At 48.8% G+C, this 6,444-nt stretch overlaps 1 pseudogene; it reads left to right on the plus strand.

Moving 5' to 3' along the window:
• Positions 1-383: 383 nt before the first annotated feature.
• On the plus strand, positions 384-1,123 carry LOC137018730 (uncharacterized; annotated as a pseudogene).
• The last annotated feature ends 5,321 nt before the right edge of the window (positions 1,124-6,444 follow it).

The following is a 6,444-nucleotide window of genomic DNA, read 5'->3' on the forward strand; positions in this document are numbered from 1 at the left end:
GTTAACTTTAAAGCGAGCAGCCATGTAAAGTTGCTACTACTTACATGTTTCATATAATAAGCCATAATTTAGGTCAATGAATAATAGGCGAGCATTTGGATGTCCTGCCCATTTTGAATATGCCACCCGCATCCTCCTGGAGAAGTACAGGGAGAAGAACCACATGGCATTTCTCGATCTCGAAAATGCGTTCGACAGAGTTCCCCACGACCTCATCTGACATTCCCTCCGTTCCCATGGAGTCCCTGAGGCCTATGTCGAGTGGATCAAACTTCTCCACAAAGGCATCACCAGTGCAGTTAGGTGCACTGTCACCGCCCTTTCCAATCAACGTCGGAGTCCACCATGGATCGGCTTTGTCACCCCTCCTTTTCATTCTCTGTATGAACACCATCACAGCCGACCTGCAATCGCCCCACCCCTGGTCACTCCTCTTCACTGATGATGTTTTCCTTGCTAGCGAGACTAGGGCAGTGACTCAGAGGGATACCCAACTATGGAAAGACCGGTTGGACGAATATGGCCTATGACTTAACATCAAGAAGACAGAGTATCAGCATCGACAACGAAGAACTGAAGAAGATCGAAGAATTCCGATACTTGGGCTCAGTCATCAGCTACGACGGAAGTGCCACTGCCGATGTTCGAGCAAGGATACAAGCAGCCTGGATGAAATGGTGCCAAGTGACCAGTGTCCTTTTGTGACCGACGGATGCCAGACAAGCTCAAGGGGAAGATCTACAAAACAGTGATCCGCCCAGTAGCCCTGTATGGTTCCGAATGCTGGCCTGTTTCGACCATTCATGAACAGGCCCTTAACACCAAGGAAATGCGTATGCTCCGATGGAGCTTGGGAATCACACGATGGGATCACGTTATGAACGAAGACATACGGAAGTGGCTATGCGTAGCCCCTATGAAAGAAAAAATGCTCGAATCATGTCTTCGGTGGTATGGTCACGTGGTCCGAAGTGCCGAGGACTCGGTAGCCAAGACAGCCACGCGGATTGACACTGTAGGTCATCGCCCCCGAAGTCGACCAAAGAAACGGTGGATGGACAGAATTAAGGAAGACTTGAAGATTGTCAATGCATCCCCAGAAGACGCCTTGGACAGACCCTAAATGGAGACGACTTTGCCAAAGAGCGGACCCTGCAATAGCGGGAGCAACGCCAGGGTGAAGAAGAAGAAGTTCGGATGTCCTGCCCAATATACTGTAATTACTATATAGACCAGCTGTTAACGATCTGTCCCTCATGGACTGCGTGACTTCGCCAATTCCTGTGGCAACTAAGCGACTAATACAATTTTGGTCGACTAAGCCACTTCTCGTCAGTGAACAGTTAGTTGACTATTAGGGGACAGCCCTAAAGAATATATGCCTTCATCTCCAAAATCATTATTATTACTATTATTAATGTTGTTGTTATTGTTGTTGTTGTTGTCTTGAATTACGTAGTGAAATTGGATTAGCTCAATTCTGATTCATTTTCCGCGAATTCTTTTTTTTGTGAATTGAGGTGATGTGTGCAGAGGATTGTTGGTGATTGGAGGACGCACTTGAAAGATACACTTGATGCTTCAAGGATACAGTTGATCGAAGACTGCCTTCAAAGGTTCCTTCAAATTGAGACGTCCTTTGATTGAGCTTGACGACATAACAGACAAAATATGCAGCATTGCTAGGACCTTCCGATTGAGAAGCACTAAACTGATGGGGAAACGTAACAATTTTACAAGGTGGCGATTTCATATAAATTCGTACAACATGAATCATAAAAAATCGTACGATTATAAGCATGAATGTCCACCCATAAACAGCACTGCTACACAGATAAACTAAACACTGTTACAGATCCCTTGTTTCCCTGGACTCCATTTCCCAGAATCCTCCTGTTCTCCTCACCTGCACACACTTCCCTCGTCAGCTCCTCATCATCACAGATCACCTGCACCTGGACTCTATTGTCAGCACTCCCCATATATTGCACTCACTCCCTTCACTCCTGGTCCGTTCTCTGTTTTGTTAAGATGTATGTTTGGTGTTCCCTGCTTTCTGTTGAATAAACGTATCATTCGTATTGTGGAAATCCGTATCAGCCTCATCTCTACCAGCATCCGTAACAGAAGAACGGACCTTAAACGACCGGATTTTCCACAAAAAAAAAAATATGGAGACTTCCACCAGCTCCCTGGCTCCTGCTCCTCCAGCGCCTCTCACTCTCCTGACAACCGGCGATCGCCTCATCGGGCTCCTACAGGTGGGTCGTTCGCTGGAGAGGTATGTGGAGGAGTTTGTGGAGCTTGCTTTCTTGTCTGACTGGCCTGATGCTCAGTTGATCTCCTTGTTTTTGGATGGATTGGATGACGACACTATCCGTTTTGATGAACCTGTTTTTTGTTTCTCCTTAAGCGATACTATCAATTTAATTTTGTGGTTGAATGGCTCCAAATTCTTAGTGGAAGAGGTTCAGGATCAGTGTTGTCGTCCGGTCCATCCAGAAACACGGTTGGCCGGGCCAGTCAGTCAACCTCCGGCTTCCTCCGCATACCGCTCCAGCGAACTCCCTGCCTGCCCCAGGCTGGACCCATATTCCGCTACTGGGCCCAGTAAGCGGAGGAGGAGGAAGAAAGCGGCCTCAGTGTCTCCAGAGCCCGCTCCAGTGTCTCCAGAGCCCGCTCCAGTGTCTCCAGAGCCCGCTCCAGTATCTCCAGAGCCAGCTCCAGTATCTCCAGAGCCAGCTCCAGTCCCCACAGAGCCAGCTCCAGTGCCTGTGGGGATTTTAATTGTTTTTGAGGGGATGAAATGGCCCTCAACCCCAGTCTCCTCCGAGCCAAGTTCTCCAGTCTCCTCCGAGCCAAGTTCTCCAGTCTCCTCCGAGCCAAGTTCTCCAGTCTCCTCCGAGCCAAGTTCTCCAGTCTCCGCCGAGCAAGCAGCGCCAGTCTCCGCCGAGCAAGCAGCGCCAGTCTCCGCCGAGCAAGCAGCGCCAGTCTCCGCCGAGCAAGCAGCGCCAGTCTCCGCCGCCGAGCAAAGTTCTCCAGTCTCCGCCGCCGAGCAAAGTTCTCCAGTCTCCGCCGCCGAGCAAAGTTCTCCAGTCTCCGCCGCTGAGCAAAGTTCTCCAGTCTCCGCCGCCGAGCAAAGTTCTCCAGTCTCCGCCGCCGAGCAAAGTTCTCCAGTCTCCGCCGCCGAGCAAAGTTCTCCAGTCTCCGCCGCCGAGCAAAGTTCTCCAGTATCCGACGCCGAGCAAAGTTCTCCAGCTGCCGCCGCCTACGAGCCCTCAGCTCCAGCCGCCGCCGCCGAGCCCTCAGCTCCAGCCGCCGCCGCCGAGCCAGCCGTTCCAGCCGCCGCCGCCGAGCCAGCCGCTCCAGCCGCCGCCGCCGAGCCAGCCGCTCCAGCCGCCGCCGCCGAGCCAGCCGCTCCAGCCGCCGCCGCCGAGCCAGCCGCTCCAGCCGCCGCCGCCGCCGAACCAACTGCTCCTATGAACTGTGTTTTTGAAACCTCCAGCCCAAAGACTGTTTCCCCTCCCTGCCTCCCTCTCCCGCCTCCGTCCATATGTCTTAGCACTGAACCTTCACCTCAAGCCCCCTCGCCCAGATCTCCACCTCGGACCTCTGGGCGATTACCTACACCCCGGCTCCAACCTCCCTCTGCTCCACCGTTACCCATCAGTCCACCAGCGTCACCAGTATCCATCCTGCCTCCACTCACACCTTGTGCGCTCGTCAGCCTGCCCTTCCCTCTGGACTACACTCCTCCGTCTCCGCTCCGTCACTCCGTCCCTCAGTTTCAGTTGGCTTCCTCACTCCCCCCGGTGTTCTTTTTGTTGGCTGTCCTACTGCTTCTACTGCGGCCTTCTGGAGTCCCGGCTGCGCTTCGGTCGGCGGAGCCTTCGGTTCCGCCATCACCCGCCAGTCCTTCAGCGACGCCTGGGCTCAACGCCTCGAAGGCTTCGGCTCCTGACCCGCCATGGCTGCCCGCTGCACCTGACCCGCCATGGCTGCCCGCTGCACCTGACCCGCCATGTATGCCCGCTGCATGTCTGCCCGCTGCACCTGACCCGCCATGGCTGCCCGCTGCACCTGACCCGCCATGGCTGCCTTCAGCCCCTGACCCGCCATGGCTGCCTTCGGCTCCTGACCCGCCATGGCTTTTGAGCCCGCCCTGGAGACCTCCACTCCAGTCTACTCATCCCCCTGCTCCGGTTTGAGGTCTCCAGGGCGCCCGCCCCCCTCCCGGTTGTTACATCTACGGCGTGAGGACGCGCCTACCGGGAGGGGGAGGTACTGTTACAGATCCCTTGTTTCCCTGGACTCCATTTCCCAGAATCCTCCTGTTCTCCTCACCTGCACACACTTCCCTCGTCAGCTCCTCATCATCACAGATCACCTGCACCTGGACTCTATTGTCAGCACTCCCCATATATTGCACTCACTCCCTTCACTCCTGGTCCGTTCTCTGTTTTGTTAAGATGTATGTTTGGTGTTCCCTGCTTTCTGTTGAATAAACGTATCATTCGTATTGTGGAAATCCGTATCAGCCTCATCTCTACCAGCATCCGTAACAAACACAATATATCCCATGTTTTTCAACTAAATAGCTTTTTGTCACAGAGGAGCAGATATAGAACAATGGTTTAAAGACCATGAGAATCAATAAACAGCAGGTGCAGGTAAAAGCTTGTCCAGTAGGACTTCACAACAACACACAGAAATATTTTACCACCCATCAAAACAGTCAGGGACCTTCAACAGCATGTGTCCAAAGCCCCAGTGACATGTCAGCTTAACTTGGACACTGCTGTTCTCTGAAACTGAAATGTCCTGCCGGTGTGTGGGAAGGATGGAGTTTGCAGGGGAAATCTTTGTGTACAAAGCTAATGTTTATCTTTGACATTGGGGTAAAGTCTTTGGGCTTTAAAGACAGCTGACAGCAGTGGGTGGGTAGTCGCTTTTCTTTGCTGACACCCCGTCAAGCTTTAAAGACAGGCAAGAAACAATAAAGCTCAAGAGACAAGAAAAATACCAGCGTGAACTATAGTTTTGTCACTCTGAATTTGGAGTTTGTCTCATGATTTTTTTCCTTTTTTTCATCTATCTAAAATATATATTTACAGCTATGAGGTTTTTTTTTGTTTGTTTGTTTTTGTTTTTTGTGTGCTTCTGGAGATAAAATGAGTAATTTAATAGTCATTTAATATTACAGTATAATTGAAAGCATAAACTGCTTGTTTTTATTTATTTAAATAAGAATTTCAGAACATTAACAATATTTTAAGTGGACATAAAATGTGCTCTGATCTGAATTAATTCACAATTATCCACCTTGTTTTTCAGGTAAGAGCGGGTGCGGCCATTTGTAAATTTAATGTGACTGGCTTCCGGTGTCATTCACTTCCAGTTATTTTTAGTTTTTTGACAGTTTATTGTCTTAATTATAAACATGCTGGTTTGAAGCGCAAATAGTTTTACAGTTTACTGCACTTTGATATTCTTCTTGTTATGTCCCTATAGCGGCTAATAAATTGAAAGTCTCACACATTCACAGAAAAAATCTTACTTCATCATTGAAATGTAAGGTGGATAGACAAAGCAATCTGACTATATTAATAACGTACAAACAACTGTACTTTTCACATTTTTTTATTGAGTTCACTTATTCACAGTGCAGGGTGGAGAAATTAAGTGATTTTTATTAGCATGTATATCCTCCTTTAGCAACAAAATCTCCACAAAATGTGCCAAGACTTTTGACTAATTTTGGACCAACCCTCTTCACAAATCTGTTTCAGCTAATCAGTATTTTTGGGTTGTCTTGATAGCACAGCCCTTGTTAAGCTAGGCCACGGCATCTCAGCTGGCTCAAGGTCAGGACTCCTCAGGAAGTTTGCTCTTTTTCACACATTGTTTAGTTGATTTACTTGTTTGTTTGGTTTCTTGTCTTGTAGCCTCACCTAACCTCCCTTTAGCTTGAAGTCATGAATGGCTGTCCTGACATTCTCCAGTAAAATGTCTGGATACATATTTGAAATCATTGTTCCTTCAGTGATTGCAAAGTAACCAGACCTTAAGGCAACAAAGCAGTGTTAAACCATGATGCTCCATCCACCATGCTTTATAGTTGGGATGAAGCTTTGGTGTTGGTGTGCAGTGCACTTTTTCATTTAACCAAAGCTTTGTATATTTTTGCCAAAAAGATAAACTTTATTCTTAGTTGTCCACAGAACATTTTCTCAGGTGGTTTTGGGCAAATGCGAGACATGCCTCAGTATTTGTTTTTGGCAGCAGTGTTTCCCTATGTGTTTTGTTGACTTCTTTTGCTGTTCTCCTTGAGTTCCTTCTCACCTCTTTCAAAATTGCCCATTGTTTTCAAACTAAAATGTTTTTGGAGAAGTTGTAACAGAGTTTCACTTACTTTGTCTAACCTGCCCCGTCAATGATCACTCA

This window comes from Chanodichthys erythropterus, chromosome 4 (genome assembly GCF_024489055.1).
Source record: "Chanodichthys erythropterus isolate Z2021 chromosome 4, ASM2448905v1, whole genome shotgun sequence".
In the NCBI taxonomy this organism is placed as follows: domain Eukaryota; kingdom Metazoa; phylum Chordata; class Actinopteri; order Cypriniformes; family Xenocyprididae; genus Chanodichthys; species Chanodichthys erythropterus.